This window comes from Macrobrachium rosenbergii, chromosome 7 (assembly GCF_040412425.1).
Source record: "Macrobrachium rosenbergii isolate ZJJX-2024 chromosome 7, ASM4041242v1, whole genome shotgun sequence".
NCBI lineage: Eukaryota > Metazoa > Arthropoda > Malacostraca > Decapoda > Palaemonidae > Macrobrachium > Macrobrachium rosenbergii.
The window spans coordinates 3,815,001-3,836,823 of NC_089747.1; the positions used below are offsets into that span (position 1 = coordinate 3,815,001).

At 37.2% G+C, this 21,823-nt stretch overlaps 2 protein-coding genes across 5 annotated transcripts in view; one reads left to right on the plus strand and one right to left on the minus strand.

Moving 5' to 3' along the window:
- The window catches only part of LOC136840030 (uncharacterized), a 318,614-nt gene that overhangs the window by 247,900 nt on the left and 48,891 nt on the right, over positions 1-21,823 (minus strand). The gene's annotated exons all lie outside the window — the stretch shown is intronic.
- The window catches only part of LOC136840031 (uncharacterized), a 78,644-nt gene that overhangs the window by 16,034 nt on the left and 40,787 nt on the right, over positions 1-21,823 (plus strand).

The following is a 21,823-nucleotide window of genomic DNA, read 5'->3' on the forward strand; positions in this document are numbered from 1 at the left end:
TATATATATATATAATGTACATATGTATATATATATGATTGTATTATTGACATATGTATGTATATTTGAGGAGTGAATTATTAAACTGGTTAGTCGACCGTGGTTGGTTATATACATGGTAGAGAAAAGATTAACACTGGCATCCTCATTCGGAAATTGATTGCGAATAATAATAATAATAATAATAATAATAATAATAATAATAATAATAATAATAATAATAATAATAATAATAATAATAACAAATATGACAGATTTAGGTAACTATACCCAAGTGAATTTGATGCCTACCGATAAAGTTAGTTTATTTTTTTGGTGAATTTAAAAAAAGTTACATAGATTTTTAATACTTAACCAGGACAAGCTAAGAAAAATTGTTTGGTAAGAATAAATGTCCCTGTTTTTTTACTTTTTCCGTTCTCAATGTTACCGAGAGAGAGAGAGAGAGGGAGAGAGAGAGAGAGAGAGAGAGAGAGAGAGTTGCTGGAGATGGCTAATTGTTGCAAATTCATGATAACAAGTTAGCTTTGATGCATACCATTACTTCACATCAGAGAGAGAGAGAGAGAGAGAGAGAGAGAGAGAGAGAGAGAGAGAGAGAGAGAGAGAGAGAGCGGCGGAAGATAGCTAATTGTTGCAAATTCATGATAACAATTTAGCTTTGATGCATACCATTACCACACATCAGAGAGAGAGAGAGAGAGAGAGAGAGAGAGAGAGAGACTGAACCTTGCTCTCAGCCCAGAACGGAAAAGAGTGAACCTTCCCACGAGGAGCTTATACATCACAGCCGTAATACCCTCGAAATAAAAGCAGGCGAATCACGTATGTCCAATTTCTTGCATGCAACACGGCGGCGCTAGCGGGCGGACAGAGAAAGTGGTACGGTGCCAAGCGCATACACACACACACACACACACACACACACACACACACACACACACACGGCGATGACAAAGCAACGCATTCCCGTGTTTATACGTTTGTAATTTCGAACGTAATGGCCAGGCAATCTGGAGGAAGATGTAACGTAATTCTTCGGGGCGTGACGTCAGGTTATGGCGACATTGGGATATGAAATATGGTGTATCAGTAGCAAGAAATTGCTTTGAATTGTTGCAATTGCATTTTTATGGGGATGAGAGCATGCTTGCGTATGAATGTGTAAGACAGTATGCTTCTTAACCTTTTTCCTGACCAAAATATAGACGGAACAGAAAGGCGTGTCAGTGCTCGCATTGACAGGTACATGACGGGTTCAGCTGTCATAAAAGGTATTTGCTTACATATAATTTTCATCACATTAAAAATACGTGAATATTATTCATTAAGACCAAAAAATAAAAGCTCTTATAAAAACAGGTGAATATTATTCACAGACCTCAAAATAACAGCTCCTGTCTTAACCAACATCTGCTTATTCATTATAAGATCAGGCCGATACGAATACAATATTTTCATTACACTAAAAACATATTATTCATCAAGTCCAAAATTAGATTTCCTGTCATAACCAACATCTTCCCATCCATCATAAGACCAGCCCACTGTCGACAGGTTAATGTCTTGGGCAGACTGAGTGGCAGTCTGTAAGGGCCTGATGTCTCTCTCCTCCAGTATCTTTTCTGTTTCGCTTTACCTGTTGATTGGTAACGGGACAGGTGAGTCTTATGATTTCCGCCATTTATGAGGGCAAAAATTTCTAATTTCAATATCCGATGGAGTTCCTTGTATAGAGAATTTGAGTGTCCATAGACTAGAGAAAAAGATTATTATTATTATTATTATTATTATTATTATTATTATTATTATTATTATTATTATTATTATTATTATTATTATTATTATAACAACTACATTAACAAACGACATTTCTAAAGCTTGAGTAAAATGTGGAAACTGGGGGAAACAGAGTTGAAGAAGTTGCACAGCTAAGAAGGAAGAAACTAAACTGAACGGATAACGATTAAAGGACAGAAAGCAATGCAGCTGGAGACTGAATGGCCGCTGAAAAGAGCCTTTGACGCCATCTACATGTAACGATTAATAACATGAAGTAAAGGGAAGATATGTGTTAATTACAGAAGAGCTTTTTCATTAATTAATACTTCCATTAAATAAATAAATGAGAGGTAAAAGGAATGGGACTTAACCAGGTAAGAAACGAAAAAACTTGCTTCTCGAAAGAAAAAACGCTGGAATAGAATTCCAAAGCATAGCAGCATGATGGTAGTAACAGTCGTTGAGCAGAGCAGCCCTCGGCTTAAGCGTATGAAGATGATGATAAAAGAAAACAGGTGATAAAGGACCACGAACAATGGAAGAACTGTAATAATAAAAGAGGAGAATATCGTAATGTACACCTCTGAGGTGCATGTGGTACTGACCAGCTCTGGTCTGTGGGTATACGAAGCTGTCTCAAAGCTGTTGAATTTTTCCCAACATCATGGCCAGCTTTCAAAGTACCGATTATTTTTAAAAGTCATCCAGAAATTCCATTACAATTATAACAGCAAGTTATTCTATCCCAGAGTATGCTGATAAAGGCTAAGAAAATTTACACAAAGCAAATTTGATTCCTAAAAGGCCTTCAACGCCTGGAGTAAGAGTCCCATACAGATTCAAGTTGAAAACCCTTTACTTGATACAATTAAGATGAACACTGATTCTCTATGGAAAACTGATCTCTAAGCTTTCAGTTCCTCCAGCTACATAGTTCGATGATCACACTTACTTATCGGGACACTAAACAAAGATACAGAAGTATATTGCATTCTATGGAAAGACTGATTATTCTTGGGTTAGTTTCTCCAGAAAAACTTGTCTTCTAAGTGAGATTTAATAGACAATAAAAAAGTCTGAAAACTGAAATCATGACATTATCTTTATCGTAACAAATACCACCAACGTTTCACAATTATGTTTAGAAGTTCCAGACAATTTGAAAGCCAGATTCTTAAAGCTGCTTTGGCTAAGAAAACAATCAGCGAGAAGTTAAAACCTGGCCATGTAAGCCTCCCTAAGAAGATTATACCTTCCCAAACTCCATGTCACAGAAAATTAATATTAAATACGGCCGGGTGCAGCCCAAGACTTAATTTATCCCATATTCATTAGCTTGCTCTTGGTAAATCTCTCATAAAGATTTACTGTTTTAGTTTTCTGTAAAAGGAAACTATTGTCTGTCCGTCCGCACTTTACTCTGTCCGAACTTTTTTCTGTCCGCACTTTTTCTGCCCGCACTTTTTTCTGTCAGCACTTTTTCTGTCCACCCTCAGATCTTAAAAACTACTGAGGCCAGACGGTTGCAAATTGGTATGTTAATCATCCACCCTCTAATCATCAAACATACCAAATTGCAGCCCTCTAGCCTTAATAGTTTTTATTTTTTTTAAGGTTAAAGTTAGCCATAATCGTGCTTCTGGCAACGATACAGGGTAGGCCACCACCGGGCCGTGGTTAAAGTTTCATGGGCCGCGGTTCATACAGCATTATACCGAGACCACCGAAAGAGAGATATATATTCGGTGGCCTTGATTATGAGCTGTAGCGGCTGTACAGAAAACTCGATTGCGCCGAAAAAACTTAGGCGCATTTTTTGTTTTACTTTGATTTTCCATTATGTTGATGCTAGTGAACAAATGTCGTCAAATAATATGGTAATATAAGAGTTTCGAGACGGTAAGCCCTGACCATAGGGACGTTACATATTATCCCACCCCTTACTAGCCACGAAGAGAGACGGGGGAGGGGGAGGGGGGGGAAGCCAACCCAAATCAGTTTCATTCCTACCCCCAGATAAATAGGGAGGGTTGGAATCAGGAATGGCAACCATAAATAAAATATCTGTCAAAGCCAATTATGAAATGAGCCATTCGAGATTGAAACAGCAGGAGAAGGCTCATTAAAAACAGCGACCCCGACGAGGGAATAAGCTTAGAAATAGATGACACTACCTTTACTACTTATAAAAAATTCATCTGTGGTTACACAATATTTTTTTCTCACTTTATCAAGATCTTACCACTCAATACCGTAGTGTCGATGTACTTTTATTCATGATCTTTGGCCTATAAAGACAGGCACATATATACAGTTTAAAAGCTTTTATTTATCGACAAGTGGCTATGAGAAAATACGGATCTTCCCGTTTTCTTCCGACGGTGAATCATAATTCACCGCCAACGAGCAAAAAATAGCCGAATTCGCCAAAGCAAACTCTAAACGCAAGTCGTTTCCGAGAAATTGCTACCGAACAGCAGCAATTATCTCCGAAGCAACTGTCGTGAAGGAGGAATTTCTCGTGTCAGAGGGAGCCACTCGACTTCCACCAATGCCTCGACGAATTAATCCCCCGTTTTGCTCTCCCAGGGGACTGATACAGCCTCAGGCAGCCGAGTGCAATTTCCATTCCTTCAAAGGACAGCAAATTCCCCGATTTACTTTTAAAAATTATAAGGTCCTTCTCGGCTCCTGTTGAGAAGGTATACACGGGAGGAAATGACTCGTAAATGGTGGCGCGAGTCACGACACCTCTCTGTGGGTCCCTGTCAGTCCCTGTCATTTGCCTTTGGAGAAATTCTTTCTTGATTTGAACTGAACTGAATACAGAATTTAGGCCGAAGGCCAATCACTGGGACCTGTGCGGTCATTCAGCGCTGAAGCGGAAATTGACAGTGAAAAGTTTGAAAAGTGTAACAGGAAGAAAACCTCGCAGTTGTACTATGAATCAACTGTTAGGAGAGAGAGAGAGAGAGAGAGAGAGAGAGAGAGAGAGAGAGAGAGAGAGAGAGAGAGAGAGGTAATAATAGCTAGACTCCCGAGATCGATCCAAGGTGAGAAATGAAGCAACTTAGGACAGTTTACTGTAAAAAAATTCATAATGCCTCTTCGGACCCAAGCAATGAATCACGCGCCTGGCGGGTAGTCGGTTATGAAGGGTACTACCCGCCTTCCCTCAACTTTTTCAATATATACGAAGCAAGGTGGGGCTAGCAGCCTCACCCCATAGATGCCTGCCGAAAACCACGCACCCTCTTAATGGAAAAATCGTATGGATATATAATAAATAAATAAATAAAACATATATATATATATATATATATATATATATATATATATATGTGTGTGTATGTGTGTGTGTGTGTGTATGTATGTATGTATGTATATTTATATTTATTCGTGTCTGCCATACACTTGAGTATGCGCAAGCAAGCGCATACATACATTCATCCAAGCCATCTTGCACCACTAATTGATAACAACAGCCAAACGCGAAGACGGAAAACGATCCGTTTTATTCTCCAGACGACCTGATACAATACACCCACAAACCACAGCTGTGAGAGTTTGCCCGGAGGCTTTAGCATGTCAAAACGTGCAATGGTGCAGAGTGTATTGTTTGCCTAAGATAAACCCGTAATCTTATGGCGTGTTTTCCAGCGCGATCAATGGCTAAGAGAGCCCTAGAATTCTTCTTTTACGGTCTGTGGCTTCGTGACGATCGTCAAGTGACCGGATTTTCTTGGATCCTAATATCTATATTTCAGGTTGTTATTTCTCAAAATCGTCAGTTGATTTTAAGCTTATTTTATGAGCGGTTTAAGTAAATATTTTATCTATTCAGTGGAAAAATATAGTGCCATTTTCTTTAGGGTTTTATTGAGTCTTGGCTAAACTTTTTATCTAGACAAATATGAAATATATGAACACATGAAATTCTACCGCCATTATGTCGAAATTGGACACTGACATAAGAATGCACACTGAAAGAAATAAAATAGCATTTACCTCGTAAAAATGAATCATAATTCTATATTTTTCGTTAATAAAAATCCATTTATGCATTTATACACACATATATATATATATATATATATATATATATATATATATATATATATATATATATATATATATATAAAATCATACATATATATGCAATGATGAGAAGAGAGAGAGAGAGAGAGAGAGAGAGAGAGAGAGAGAGAGAGAGAAGCTCCTCATCCCACCCATTCTAACACCAGGTGTTCCTAACACGTAATAATCAGCGTAATCTCCTTCATTTCAAACACCTGAAATAAAGACTTCACAGTTTTCCCTGCACACCTTTAGCCAAACTTAATTACAAGAGAGACGAATCTTGATGGAGATGAATCCATTAACAACTGAATGTCTGGGAGCTGCCAAAGGGAAACGGAATTAAAAGATTATTTTTCTACTTGCCGCAAGCCTGCAGAGACTGTTTCGTGCTGAGCATGTTTGTTTACAAGTTTAAGCGACAAGTTATGCTTGGAATTTTAATAGAATTCGACCAAAGATGGATCTAGGTACTTGCGGCAGGTATTCTTTTATTTTGTTAAAGTGTCGAAAATGCATTTTTAAAATTTTTTTATTCACCTTCTTATTCCAGCAAAGTATCAAGTCCGTTTCTCTCACCATCCAGGATGTATGGAGAGAGACACACTTGGTACTTAGCAGAAACAGAAATTCAATGATAAATTCACTGTCGATGCAGATAACTCAGAAAAAATGCATATTCGACACTTTGCCAAGAAAAGGGACGATGTGAATGTTTTTTTGGACAGGCAGAAATAATATTTTTGAGAGAAGGGGCCTCTCCGTAAGCGGGCCGTTTCAGACTAGAGTAAGTGAAATATTATGCGCCATCACCGTAGAGTTTTATATCCACAACGGCGCGCGGTCTGACATGAGGTCGTTTTCTTATTGTCTGCAAGATTTCGTTTGGAACCTGACGACTAACCTAACCTTTTTTTTTTTTTGTCGATAATGAGTTGTTCTCACGGGGATTTAAGGCTGGCGGAGGTGTGCGCTATCTTGGTGCTTTTTTCCACTTCTTTAATGTTTTACTAAATAGCTCAATATACGAGTAAGTGCGTTGCTGTTTATGTTAGTGATAATCAGCATTGAACTGCCACCATTACCTCTAATTGATGTTGGCTGTTTATTGGTTCATAGTGCTATTGATTAAGCCCGGATTCACAAAGGTGTCACTGAGGAGAAGAAGTTGTTTTTTTGTAATAATCATTACAACTATCCATTTGGTGCAAATATAGCTCTCGAACAGTGACAAATAATGCTGACTCACACCAACGTTAATATTAAATTAACTTATAGAAATTATAAATCACAAACCGTAACTACTAGTTGCACAGGCAATTACTCATGACATACCAGTCTCAAAGCAGACAAGCAATCGTACAATCTTTCTGGCGTCGACTCTTATGAATGATATAAAAAATCCACAAAAAAAAGCTTTTAATAAAGTTTCCCTGTTTTAAGGATTAACTTGAATATGCTCCTCCACGATTAAGATACAATATTCACTAAAAAAAAATATATCTGGTATGCGATATCATCAGTCACGGGAAACAAAAAAAAATTGGCCGTTTTAAAAAAATCGTAAAATATGGTAAGTGACTACCCAACAGAGTGGGGTAGAATACCTGGCAATCGTTAAATCATCGTTGCAAAACGTCATTAATCTGAACACACATTAATCTAGAAAAGAATATTAAATTATACCTTGCCACCGCCCCCATTCGGCTTCCCTTTGATCATTCATTAAAATACCAAACTCTTCGTAATGACTACCCCAACTTTTCAAACGCTGGCAAGGGTTCACTTCCTTTTATTATTAGTTACGCAAATTTATGGCCCCTCAAATATCCGCGATTCACTGCTTCATGAAGATTCCCTTCCTTTATTGCATCAGCTTTTGAGCACTATTATTGCTCTTTCTCTGATTTTTCTCATAATTTGTTCTAAAATGATATTATATATCTATAGCAGCATACTTCAGCCCTGTCTTAGACCCTAATAATTAGATCTACAAACGCACCTCTTAAAAAGGTTTTTCATTATCTTGAAGATCTTTAGCCATCAGACGCATTTCACTCCAATCCTACCACAAAAAGATACAATACCCTGCCTCAGTAAGTTTTTTATACCTTCAGTCCAAAATAAAATAATTTGCTAAATCATCAAATGTCATTCTTCTAACTACTGACTAATATAAAATACATTGGAATAGTTCTCACTATTAAAGTGAGAGACATAACAGAAAGTCTGGTCGGAGCATTATAGAGCACACGTGTGAGAAGTTTGTGAGTAAAAGGAAAGTATGTAGACCTAAAGAATGCCTCTGAGCCAATGTTGATGGGCACAATCATATGACTTTGGGATGGGCGTGAACGAAGAATGCATTTGCAGATGCAACACTGCAGTATGGAAAATTATAAGGAAGTTTAAGCAAAGTAAGTATCCATTATGTAGAAAAAGTTTCGCTAAATGAAAAATTGAGGAATTCAAGTAAATAATTTGATTAAGATATACTTAATATAACATAAAAATGATGAGACAATAACAGGAACAAAACCCATAAGCCCCCAAAATCATACAAGTCACACACACACACACACATATATATATAAATATAAATATAACATATATATATATATATATATATATATATATATATATATATATATATATATATATATATATATATATATATGGGTGTATGTGTGTAGCTTATATGTTCTGGGTTTATGGTTTTGTTCCTTTTATTGTCTTATCATTTTTGTGTTATATTAAGTTTATCTGAATCAAATTACCTGAGTTGACTTCAATTTTTCATTTAGCTATCATACATATAGTATTCATATAGCTATATATATTATATATACAGTATATATATTTATACGTTTATATATATACACAAGATATATATTTATATATATATATATATATATATATATATATATATATATATATATATATATATATATATATATATATATATATATATATATACATATACCCTGTAATGTACTTCTTACAAGTTCATTTACGTCAGCACACACACACACACACACACACACACACGCGTACACACACGCGCACAAAAACGCTCGCAGAGCACGGCCACCCACGAACAAAATGATTATTATCATCAAGTGATTATCTTCGTCGCGGCTTATCCCATTCTTCCATGTAACTCCAGACGCGAATAAATCGCCCCGGGCATGCGTGTCTTCATTAACGAATTTTTTCCCCTTCATTCTAATGCTCGGATTGTTTTATTTATGGCGGCAAATTTCAGCGTTACAGGGCTCCGCGGATCTCCGGTCATGCGAGTCCAAATTTCGCGATTCTATATATCATTGTCTCGCTCTTTCTTTTTCTCGACTGACGCTGCTTAATCCAACTGCTTCATCAAAATTCCATAACTGTATTAGCTTGCTTGTTTTCGTGCTCTCTTATTACAAAGCAGCGTGAATGAGTGAATGCAAGCATTAGCATATTATGTTAATTACTAGGAAATGGCATCAACAAAAAATACCAAATGGTATACGTGCAATGCAAGCATACCATCAAAAATAATATATGTGCTTTGGGATAACATAACGTAATCACGACCAGGCAAGAGGGTACGCAACATCTCTCGTACGAAAATGCATAATAATAATACGTAATTAATTACATACTGCTTTGTTGCGACGAAAAAAATAACATCTCTCATATGAAAATACATAATAATACGTAATTAATTACAAACTGCTCGTTACGACAAAAAAAATCTCTCATACGAAAATAAATAATGATACGTAATTAATTACATACTTCTTCGTTCAGACGAGAAAATGGGGGGTGGGGAAACAAGGAGGGACTGTCGTCTTTCAGAAAGCAAAACAAGAAGAAGAGAAAGAGCCGGGCAAAAAAAAAAAAATGCCGTGTCTGATAGCAGCCAAGACAAAACAAAGAGATCCTGACTGATTTGACTGCCTTTATATAACCTTGATTCGTATAAATAACGCTGTTGTTGGAGCCCACACACACACACACACACACACACACACACACACACACACACATTAATCTCAGATGGTATACGTGAAAATTAATAAACGCATCCTGTAAGAGGGAGAGGGGTGGAAAAGACAGATAATTAGAGCTCTTCAGGAGAGATCACAAGGCAATCACTAATTAGTCGTTGGGTGCAATTAGTAGTGGGGGGAGGGGGGGCAATTAGCTGACAAGTGAATGCTGCTATTCGGGGTATCAAATAATTATTGACTCTAATAGTTTTGTGCCTGGACGTATGTGTATGCTTGCAATGTATCTCTCTCTCTCTTCTCTCTCTCTCTCTCTCTCTCTCTCTCTCTCTCTCTCTCTCTCTCTCTCTCTCTCTCTCTCTCTCTCAATAATTACTGACTGCAATACTGTATGCCTAGACATATGAATATGCTTGTAATGTACATCATCTCTCTCTCTCTCTCTCTCTCTCTCTCTCTCTCTTCTATATATATATATATATATATATATATATATATATATATATATATATATATGAATAGGCTTTCTCGTTAAAAGAGGGTGGCTCCAGAAAAAGCTATCACAAAAGGCACAGCTACACTCAATCTTAAATTCATCTGCTGAATGAAGGATTATTCGCATGTAGAATGAATATTAAACAGAATCAGCCACTTCAAACACCTCCACAGAAGCCTCATCATTAGCCAGTCGACACCCCAGTTATGTATATCTCTCAGCACTATCTATGTCTCCCTCTCCAATGTAATATGCTTTCGGCAAACTTTCTCCTTCCTTTTTATCCACTTTCTATCTGACTATCTCCACATTTCTCACTTTTTCGAACTCCTTTCTCTATACTGTATAAACAACTCTAAAGTCATTTCAACTTTTTGTTTGTACAAAAAAATCTCATTCTATTGGTATCTAAAAGAACTGGGTTAATAATCCCTTCAGATATACCAATTTTTACTTCCAAAGACACATTCTTTCCTGTATAACTTTTGCTAGATTCCTGCTGCCTTCCTTGAATTAGTTATTCTAGGATTCACCTCTTCTCACATTATACCAAAGCCTGTAACATCCAGAATGCCATGAATAAGTTTATAAGGGATGAAACGTTGTTTACTAATCAATAGCAGGTCGCCTGAAGAGCTTAGGATATTTTATACTATTCGCTAAAGCAATATTACACTAATTGGGTTGGAATGCAGGCAAGCAGCAAGCCTTTTGATATATCAAAGGCAGTATTGATCTTTGATAAAAAATTTTTTAATAAATCTAATTATGAGAGAGATCCAACATACTGCATACCCAGAAGAGAAAACACGTGTGAATGGTAGCAAAACATGCCAAGGGTAATTAGATTACGATAGAGAAAAAAAATCACATGGAAGAAAAAAATATATAACTATATTCATTCATGTTGCTTAATTACAGAATTTGGCACATAAGAGTCCCACTTTAAACCTCACAGTTTGCAACGGAAATCTTGGAGAAACCCGAAACTGTACCCAATTCCAGTCTGACTTATTATGCCCATATCATCAGACTGAGAAGCTGGCCTTCTCAAAGTAAGCTACTGTAAGATTTTTGACAAAGCTATGTGTCCGCTAACTTTCTTGATCAAGGTTCAAGTGCAACTGCAATGGACGACCTCAGACCAACCTTATATGACCTCATCCCAAAGCTAATGGGAAAAACAGAAAACAGTAAGGAGACAAATAAATAAAATAAAAACTACTGAGGAGGCTAGAGGGCTGAAATTTGGTATGTTTGATGATTGGAGAGGGGATGATCAACATACCAATTTGCAGCCCTCTAGCCTCATTAGTTTTTAAGATCTGAGGGCGGACAGAAAAAAGTGAGGGCAGAATAAACTGCGGACGGACAGATAAAGCCGGCACGACAGTTTTCTTTTACAGAAAACTAAAAGTGGCATAAAATGAACAATCATCTTTTGCCTTCAATCTCCCGCTATGGACGATTTGGCGAAGTCAATTCCTTTCATCTGCAGTAATTCCCTCCTCATAAAAGTGAGAGCTGAATACATCTAACCAGGCAAATTGAGTGTTGTAGCCCTTGAATTCTATTGGTTTTTTTTAAGCCATAATTGCTAGTCTCCTCAGGAGAGCTATGATGAAGAGCTGTCAAGATTTCGAGAACGGCCTCGCTGATATCCTCAAATCCTCTTAGAACGAGAAATACGCGGAGACCTAACCCCTTTTGAATACGCTATTACCCTTAGCCTGCAATTTGCTGGAAGATAGTCCTTACAGAATATCCAGAGACTCGTGGCTCGGGCAATTTGCATCCTTCCAGTAGAAATTCGTGGTTCCAGCAATTGCATCCTTCCAGTTCAGAGAGAGATTCAGAGCTCCCCCTTTTGCGATGTGGCGTGACACGACCCAATATCTCTCCGGTTCCTGTATTTTCCACCGACGAATCGGCGATAAATCCTCATTGGCAACCCCTTATTTAGGGACGAAGACTCGAGTGAGTGCGGCGCGGATAAATTGCCCTCCCGCTAAAGAGGAATTAACTTTCGTGCCGAGATAGCGTCATACCTCCCGTCTTTATTTGAATATCATAAATCGCCTTTCGTGTGTGCGTGTGTGTGTGCATGTGTGCGTGTGTGTGCTTCTGTGTGTGTGTGTGTGTGTGTGCTCAGGCTCGAGATAATTACCTGAAGGATGGTGTAGGGGTGAGGGGGGGGAAGTTATCGTGCATCTGGTTTGTCTCCTCTCCGTTCCGTTATCGTGTGAAGCTACATCAGATTGCACAGTGCTATCATGCGAGATTTGCAGGAATTTGCTTGTTATGAGTCTATGAGTCTCTCTCTCTCTCTCTCTCTCTCTCTCTCTCTCTCTCTCTCTCTCTGTGTGTGTGTGTGTAAGCCAGGGACGAAAGAACCTGTCACATCAGAGAAAAAAAATACTGTAAATAGAAATAATATCAAAAGCAAGGAAATAATCAGAATCGATTTACATTCAACGTTTAAAAAGAAACTCTCTCTCTCTCTCTCTCTCTCTCTGTTCAGGCAGTGTCACGCCAGGAGAAAGATATTATAATCAGATAAATAACATCTTAAGAAAAAACAATCAGAAGCGATTTAAATTCAATATTTAAGGGGAAATTTACCTCTCTCTCTCTCTCTCTCTCTCTCTCTCTCTCTCTCTCTCTCTCTCTCTCTCTCTCTCTCTCTCTCTGCCTGTCACTAAAGTAGCTATGCCAATTATGAAGAGAAATTCCCAAATCATTACCGAATAATTGCGTAAATAACATCCTAACTCCGCACAATAGCGAAGTAAGAGCCTAGTACCAGTAAGATAAATGTTAAAAAAAGTTCAATCTTCGTTTTAAAGCAGAGAATCGCCTGAATTCCAAATGAGAGAAGACGTGAGAATCAATGTGCTTGCTTTCACTGCGGCTAGAGTCCAACAAAGGATTCTTGATGCAGAAAGATTAATGTCTTCCAGGTTTCGTGTTTTTGTTTTTAACCTTACCATTTTATGCAATTGCTGTTTTTTTTAATCTATTGAAAATCTCCTTATCTAAGGTATTAGTATGTCTAGTTGTTTCTTGGTTGTCGAGTTGACCTAATAATGTTCTTTTATATGACGAGTCGCAAGTAGTTTAGATCTTTTGGGGGTTAAATTTTTTTTAAGTTGGTTGAATTCTGTTGTTTGTTTATTTGATTTTTGTTTCACACAGGATTTGATTTTCTTCATTCTCTTTAGTTTGGAGGTTTTTTCTCATTTTTATATTTACTGGCAGATTTAATTTGTTATTTTATCTTTTCATTAATTAAAATTTTTTTTATTCACTTATTTTCTTGGTTAGGAAGTGGCGTCGACGTTTTAAGTAACCGACAATCAAGTTGTTCTGATGGATATCCCTAATAAGCCTAAATTTCAGCCAACTGCTGTTCCATTGTAGCGTCCTGGGACAACAGCCATCCCTCCCCCAACCCTCAGTTATAATTCTTCACTGGTGACACGATCATTGATCTGAAAAGCCACAGCAGTTATAAATTCCTGCCAGACTTAACAGCAATCTGATATTGGCCTGTGAGCGGTGTGGTCAGTGAAGAGGGAGACTGAAGTCTTGCAAAACTGAGCATTATTCTGATTGGCCGACCTCGTTCCAGCTACCACTTCGTGATTCCTTAACTATTGTTTCTCAGTGTTACTGGACAGTTTGACCTTTAGATCCTTGTATTTCGTCTCATTTATTTTGTGGATATCTCTATCTTGCTGTCCAGCCACTCCACTCTCCTCTTTTTCACTGTCTGAAGAGCTGAATGATCGGAAGTGCTACAATGCTTGGCTGTTGAGCCTAACTTTAATGATTCTGAATATCTAGCAATACTTGGTGTAACCTTCAACTTGCAGCTATCTTTTTTTTTAGCAGTTAAAAACAGGATCATCTAACGCTACTAAAACACTAGGTATGGCTTCACAAGCTTCGTATTTCTACAGATATAATAGTATTTATGCTACATGCTTCATACCTTTTATTTTGCCATCTTTAGAATACTAATTTCTTGTCAAGATATCAACAGCCACTCAGGATGTTTATCTTTCAAGCAAAATAGCTGAGTGGCGAGTTTTTCCCAACAACAAAGGTAACTGTGATTTAGATCACCGTAAAAAGATGCCCTGTTTGGCTATTCCCCATCGTCAATTTTTCCTGTTACTCTTGCTCTATAATCTTTATTCTCTGTATCTCCTTTCTTCTCAGTCTCCCTGAGAATGTTGTGCGACTGGAACCTCATAAACAGTTCTTGTATTTTAATAATTCACTTACATTTTTATCTGTTTATTTATTAATTTGCTAATTTATTTGTTTATATTTTTATAACTGATCTCTTCTTTCTGTATTTCCTGTTACCTTTTGTAACTTCTTTCAAATGAACACCTATTCTCTGGAGGCTTGGATTTCAAGTCAATGGGCCCTGTGGTGGGCTTGTTCCATATGAATAGGGTTCATCTTCTGAATAATAATAATAATAATAATAATAATAATAATAATAATAATAATAATAATAATAATAATAATAATAATAATAATAATAATAATAACAATAATAATAATACTATTTTGGGAGCCTGAATTTCATGTCAGTGGCCCCTTTGGTGGGCTTGTTCCATATGAATAATAATAATAATAATAATAATAATAATAATAATAATAATAATAATAATAATAATAATAATAATAATAATAATAATTTTTGGGGATCTTGAATTTCAAGTCAGTGGTCCCAATAGCAATAATAATAATAATAATCTTGCTTCATACCTTACCCGAGATATTTTGTATCTGTTCCTTCGAATAGTCAGCAATCTGTGGCCGGGATTAATCCAGCCTTTCATTACGGCTTAACGAACTGTTAATATCCTTCAAAGGCACCTCCGCGCTCTCAAAGGACTGTTTTCCATTTGTGTATCCTTCGCTAATATCTTCAAAGTCGGAGTCGAGTCCTGCTGGATATATCCTCTGCTATCAGGGACGGGTCTGCAAGGATTTTCTCGTTACCTCGGTTTCTCTCCTCCCCCTCATCCTCTTCCGCCTCCTCCTCCTCCTCATCCTCTTCCTCTTCCTCCTCCTCTTTCTCCTCCTCCTTCTCCTCCTCCTCCTCCTCTTTCTCCTCCTCCTACTCCTCCTCCTCCTCCTCCTCCTCTTCTTCTTGTAAGGATTTTCTGGTTACCTAGGTCTTTTCCTCCTCCTCCTCCTTCTACTCATTCTCCTCTTCTTCCTCCTCTTCTTCTTCTTCTTCTTCTTCTTTCTTCTTCTTCTTCTTCTTCTTCTTCTTCTTCTTCTTCTTTTGGAATCTCTTCACTCCGAACATTATTTTTCCTGTAAATTTTTCATTGCATAATTCTGCTATCTGTTCCTCAAAAGACTGTGTATCCATAACAATTTTTTGTGAGTAAAATGTCAGATCTACCGTCGTCCAACCCGAGCCCAAACTCTCTCACTCATGGCCCCCTTATAAGCATTACATAACGGATATGACTTGGTCTAAGCTTCGGGACAGAGAGTCGCGACCCTCTCTTTTATTACCGCCATTCAAGAAGATATGGGTACACTAATCGTTACTTGTTTGTACGAGTATATTTACATGCGTGAATAAGTTCTTTATTGCTTTTGTAGCGGAGTTATCCTTTATAATCCCTGACCTTATCCTTGGGAAGGATATCTCGTCGGGCAAGAAGGACTTCTAAATATATCCTTTGGCTTAAAGATAAGGAGAAACCACGACTGAGCAATAAAGAAAGGGTCTAAAAGAAAAATAGATAATTTAATTGCACATTTCAAAATGAAGAAAAAAAATGAAAAAGGAAACTCAAGAAATACTAAGGGTAACTGATAAAAGTAGAAAAACGTAAAATACACGAAAATTCCAATCTGCTATAATTACCAATACCGTGTACGTGATGCATGCAATATGACTTATATTTAAACACCAACAGTTCCAATTTAACTATTATTAATTTGAAGATCATTAGTTTAAATTAATAAACAAACCATAGCTTTAAGACCTCACTTTTCACTTATTTATTCAAGTTTTCCCAAACATCTTGGCATTCAAAAAAAAAAAAACCCACCACACCTGGAAACACCTGTCAGGCGTACTGACCATTAAAACAGCTTCATCTTCTCCCGTTCTGCATTTTCTCATTTTACGTTTCTCCCGCATTCGTTGAATTTCAGGGAACATAATTTTCTTTCTTGTTTCCAACTGGAAAACGACGTGATGGCTCTCATTAAATCGGATTTGTTCCCTGTCTCCCTCAAGATTCCCGGGACATGAAAAGCCAAGAAGGGGAGTCGTGGTTATATTATGCATTCTTTTAACGGTGCATTAAAATTTTTATTTCTGTGTCCGTGCGCGTGTGTCTGTATGTGCATAAATGCATTCTCGTTCCCATTTTTGCAGCGATATAGTAAAACATTTCTTCCTATATAGTTGGGTACCTTGGCAAGCATTTAGAAACTCAATTAAAAAAGTTATTAAAATATTGTCATTCCTAATCTTGCATCAGTAAAATAAAAAAAATCTTCAATATAGTTAGTTACCTTGGTAAGTGTTAGAGACCCATTTAAAAAAAAAACAGTGATTAGAATCATACAACAGACCTTAGGAGTCGTTTGATGCAAGGTAATGAGCCAATATGGGGCCCGAGAGCGCAACGTTTGTATGTGTATTGCTACAAAAACCACATACACCCACACAGGTGTAACTACACTTTTGTGCAGTACACCACCCCTCCCAAAAAAAAAGTTCTATTTACTTTGTACATATAGCTCCCAAGTCATCTATGTTCCTCATATTCTTGCATTTCAAATTGCGGGAAAATTATTCAAGATTTATGTATTAATTAAGAAGCTCACTGATGATTATAACTCTGTCATAAAATTCGGCATTACTGACCCTCGTCGTCGCGATGCTAGATTTTCAAAAGTCAAAAACGTCTCACAGGAAGGAAGATTCAATAAACGAGAATGAGTCGGCATAAGTTAATAAATAAAAATAAACAAACAAATAAATAAATAAATAAATAAATAAATAAATAAATAAGTAAATAAAAGTGACTCATTCTGATGACAAAGGAAGTGAGCGAAAGGTTTCTTCAACTAAGACAAAATATCTTTCTTCGAGGTAAGCTCTTGACGTGCCAGGGTTGTGCACGCTCACTGTTGCTGTCAGTTGGAATGAGATTCGAGCGGACAGGAAACTGTTTTAGTCGTGTATAGGAAATTTTTTGTCATGAAAAAAAGGAAAAAAAGAAAAAAGTTGACGCGTGTTTTGAAACGATGGGCTGACATGACCACTTCCTGGGTACCCAAACTGCTCACTTCGAACTGTCAGTTGGAGTGAATTAAAAAAAAAAAAGAATTGGAGACCGCAGTTTACTTTCTCTATTAGATGCGACCAAAAACATTTTAAGAGGGTAGGCCGTTTATATAATTTTTTTAATTAAGATCAACACTTTCGTTGTCTGAATTAAACAAGTAAAAATATTGCGCCGAAGTTTCTTCGGCGCAATCGAGTTTTCTGTACAGCGTATAATCAAGGCCACCGAAAATAGATCTATCTCTCGGTCGTCTCGGTATAATGCTATATGAGCCGCAGCCCATGAAACTTTAACAACGGCCAGGTGGTGGCCTGGCTTGTATCGTTGCCAGCGCACGATTTTGGCTAATCTTAACCTTAAATAAAATAAAAACTACTGAAGCTAGAGGGCTGCAATTTGGTATGTTTGATGATTGGAGGGTGGTTGATCAACATACCAATTTGCAGCCCTCTAGCCTCAGTAGTTTTTAAGATCTGAGGGCGGACAGAAAAAGTGTGGACAGACAAAAGTGCGGACAGACAAAAGTGCGGACGGACAGACAAAACCGGCACAATAGTTTTCTTTTCAGAAAACTAAAATGGTCTTTCAATGTTTATTTTGGCCTATTAGTTGTTGGCAAAAAATAAGATAGCTAAGAATATCTGAAGCCAGTGAATAAATATTCAAATACTTCATATCATCTTTTGCTTTAAAAGGCTGGAATATTATTGACTTGTAGCTTTGGTCAAATTTTTCAGACGACTCCCTAAAAGCCTTTAAAAGAATATTCTCCATGAAATAAAGTTACCTGAACTCCATGAAATTAAATTTTTTTCTTAACCTGGAAAACAAGAAAACATTATCGTAAATATTTTTTTCTTAGGCTAGGATTCATATGAAAACATCCTCTTAAATTTTCTTGTTTTTCGCTATGAATATAAGAAGACATCTTCATGAATATTTTCTTCATAAAGTGGAATCTTTCGGAAGACATCCTAGGAAATATTTTCTTCCGTAATAAAACGTCCTCGTAAATACTTTCTTCTTGGCTTTGGCTTCATAAAAAGACGTCATCGTAAATCTTTTCTTTTTAAACAGGGTTCCGTAAGCTCGTAAATATTTTCGCCTTAACGTATGTAAAGAGAAAATCCTCAAAAATGTTTTTTCGTTAACCATTGTTCCATACGAAAACGTCCTCGTAAATACTCCTTGTTAACCTGGGATACAACAAGACCTGGGATCGTTCGAAAACAATCCTCATAAAAATATAACTTTATTCAAATTCTCGTAACTATATCAAATTCCCGACTACTAATGCGATCCCAATTACTTTAGATCTAACCATTGCCTTTCAATAACGAAAATATATCAGGGACTTAGAAAGGCGATACGAGGAATATTCGAAACTATCTTCATTTTTTTGTGGATTACTGGACTACAATAATGTTGAACATGTTTTGTAATCTGTGTAATTCGTAGATTTAAAAGGACGTTTATAATGCGGGAAAAGACAATCACGTAATGTACCACTGACACATTATTACTCTCTTTTATTCTCTTTTTATTATTTCTGTCGAATTACGTATTATAGATCTTTGCCCAAAAGGACTCAACATTTATTTTCTTACGAATTTCAGTCTAATCGAGTTTCACTTCTGGTTATACAGATTGCTTGAATTATGTATTATACATCTTTGCCCAAAAAGACTCAACATTTACATACGAATTTTCAGTCAAACTGAATTTGAGTCCTGGTTATATAGACTGCTTATGCATCACCTGCTACTTATTTATCTATTATTTTACCTTATATCAAGCCCACACCTTTCCGTCCCATTCCTACCAGTCTCATAATTCCTGGGCAATAGATTAAGACATTTAGCAACCGTAATCATCGAAAAAAGAAAGAGAATTTACCCTTTATCCCAATCTCCTCTTTCGCATCTGCCTTACGCAAACTATACTTAACTCTTTTTCTGTGCTTCATAAGCTTCTTTCTCCGTAATTATCCTTCCTCGTTCCCTCCTTTCCGTTCCACTCTTCCTACCATCTATCGGAACCCCGGTCAAGGTGGAACCATGAGATTGGAGGGGAGAGAGAGACCGTAATAACTATGGGGTTCCTAATTTTCTCAGCTCGTACATCAAGCCACCAGCAAATTGTCTTCTGCTGTGAAGGCAACTTTCCTCTCGTTTTCTTTACGTCGTTTCCTTGACGTTTCTCCGTTTTCTGTTCATTCATCCGTTCACGTTTCTCCGTTTTCTTTTTAATTTTTGGCGTTTTCGATTCGAATAAAATCTATCTCTTTCCCACAAACACGAACTCTTCTTCTTCTTCTTGTGTTGTTGGTGTTGTTGTGTTTGTTGCTGTTCTTCCTCTTTTCATCAGCCATCCTCTTCTCCATCTTCTTCTTCTCTTCTTCCTCCTCTTCTCCCTATTCTTGTTGTTGTTGTCCTTCTTCTTCTTCTTCTTCTGCTTCTCATCCTTCTTCTTCTTCCTTCTTCTTCTTCTTCTTCTTCTTCTTCTTCTTCTTCTTCTTCTATTCTTCTATAACACGATCTGGTGGCAAGGTCCTCCTCTCTCTTCTCACCTCTTCCCAAACAAAATTTTTTCTATCGTATGCAAAAATTAATCCAATTTCTTTAGGAGTCGCCCCCCCCCCTTGTCCCCCTTGCAACTCCCCCACCCACCCCCCACCCCAGAGTGACTGGTGCGCCGTCAGACACGGTTCCATAAGTCATCGGGGCCAATCTTCGCGGGGCCTCTGATTTTCGCTTGCAAATGCGTGATTGATTATTACGGTGGGGGCGTGATCAGAAATTCGTAAGTAATAACCATTTCCCTCGTCATGACAATTGTAACCTGTCAGCAGAAGCAGCTCCGTAAGTGATTTTCTCTTCTCTCTCGGTGAGGTAATAGGATTTTTTTATTATTACTATTATTATCTTTTTCCAATATGGCACTTATTCTCTTGACCTGATATCGGGAAGGGGGGGATGACGGACAGACAGACAGACAGATAGTCTATCTGTTTGTCTATCAGTCAGACTGATAGACAAACAGACTGATAGACAAACAGATACACGGACAGACAGACATAAAGACATTGAGAACAAACAGATACACGGACAGACAGATAGACAGACAGAAAGACAGAATAACAGACAAACAGATAGGCTGAGAGTCTAACAGACAGACAGACAGAATGACAGATCAGTCAGACAGACAGACATACAGACGGACAGACAGACACACAGACAGACATAGTCTAACAGACACACAGACAGACTGATAGTCTAACAGACAGATTGATAGTCTAACAGACAGACAGAAAAACAAACAGACAGACAGACAATAGGAAGACAGAAATGACATTTAAACAGACATTCAGACAGGTATATATAACAGACAAACAGACAGACAGCCAGACAGGCACTGGTTTACAGTGAAGACTTTAGTTAAAAAATACATTATACATTTTCAGCGTCCAAGTTACACGCATGAACACTTTGAGGTTTTGTTCAATTGCAACATACATACATACATACATACATACATACATACATACATACATACATACATAAAAGGTCATATTTTCGCTTCTACGCAGCTTCAATGCAAGCAAAAACTGGTTAGCCAGAAGGCAAGGGAAAATTGCAAGCATAATTATTTTTTCAGCGTACAATGGGTCAGACGAGATTCCGGGAATTCTTTTACATGCCCCGTCGTCAGGGCTAATCGTTTCAAGAGACTTGATAAAAAATACAGTGGAATGATGTCATCATCATCATCATCATCATCAAGTAACTATAAGAGAGGAGGAAAATAAACAAAAGAATAACAGAATTAAATCACGGGATAAAACGTAAACAACACAGCAAAATAAAGTCAGTGAATTAATATAATTATTATCATTATGAAAACAGTTCATCCAGACCAAATAATTAATAAAAACACCGATAAATGAAGAGCGTAAATAAAAAAAAACAAACAAATGCGCCGAAGCTTAATCTTTGGTCTGTCTTTTTGGTGGTCTCAGTATTATGTTATATGAGCCGCGGCCCATAAACTCTCAGCTGGCCGTGGTGGCCTGTCCTATATCATTGCCAGAAGCACGATTATGGCTAACCAGACCTTAAATGAAA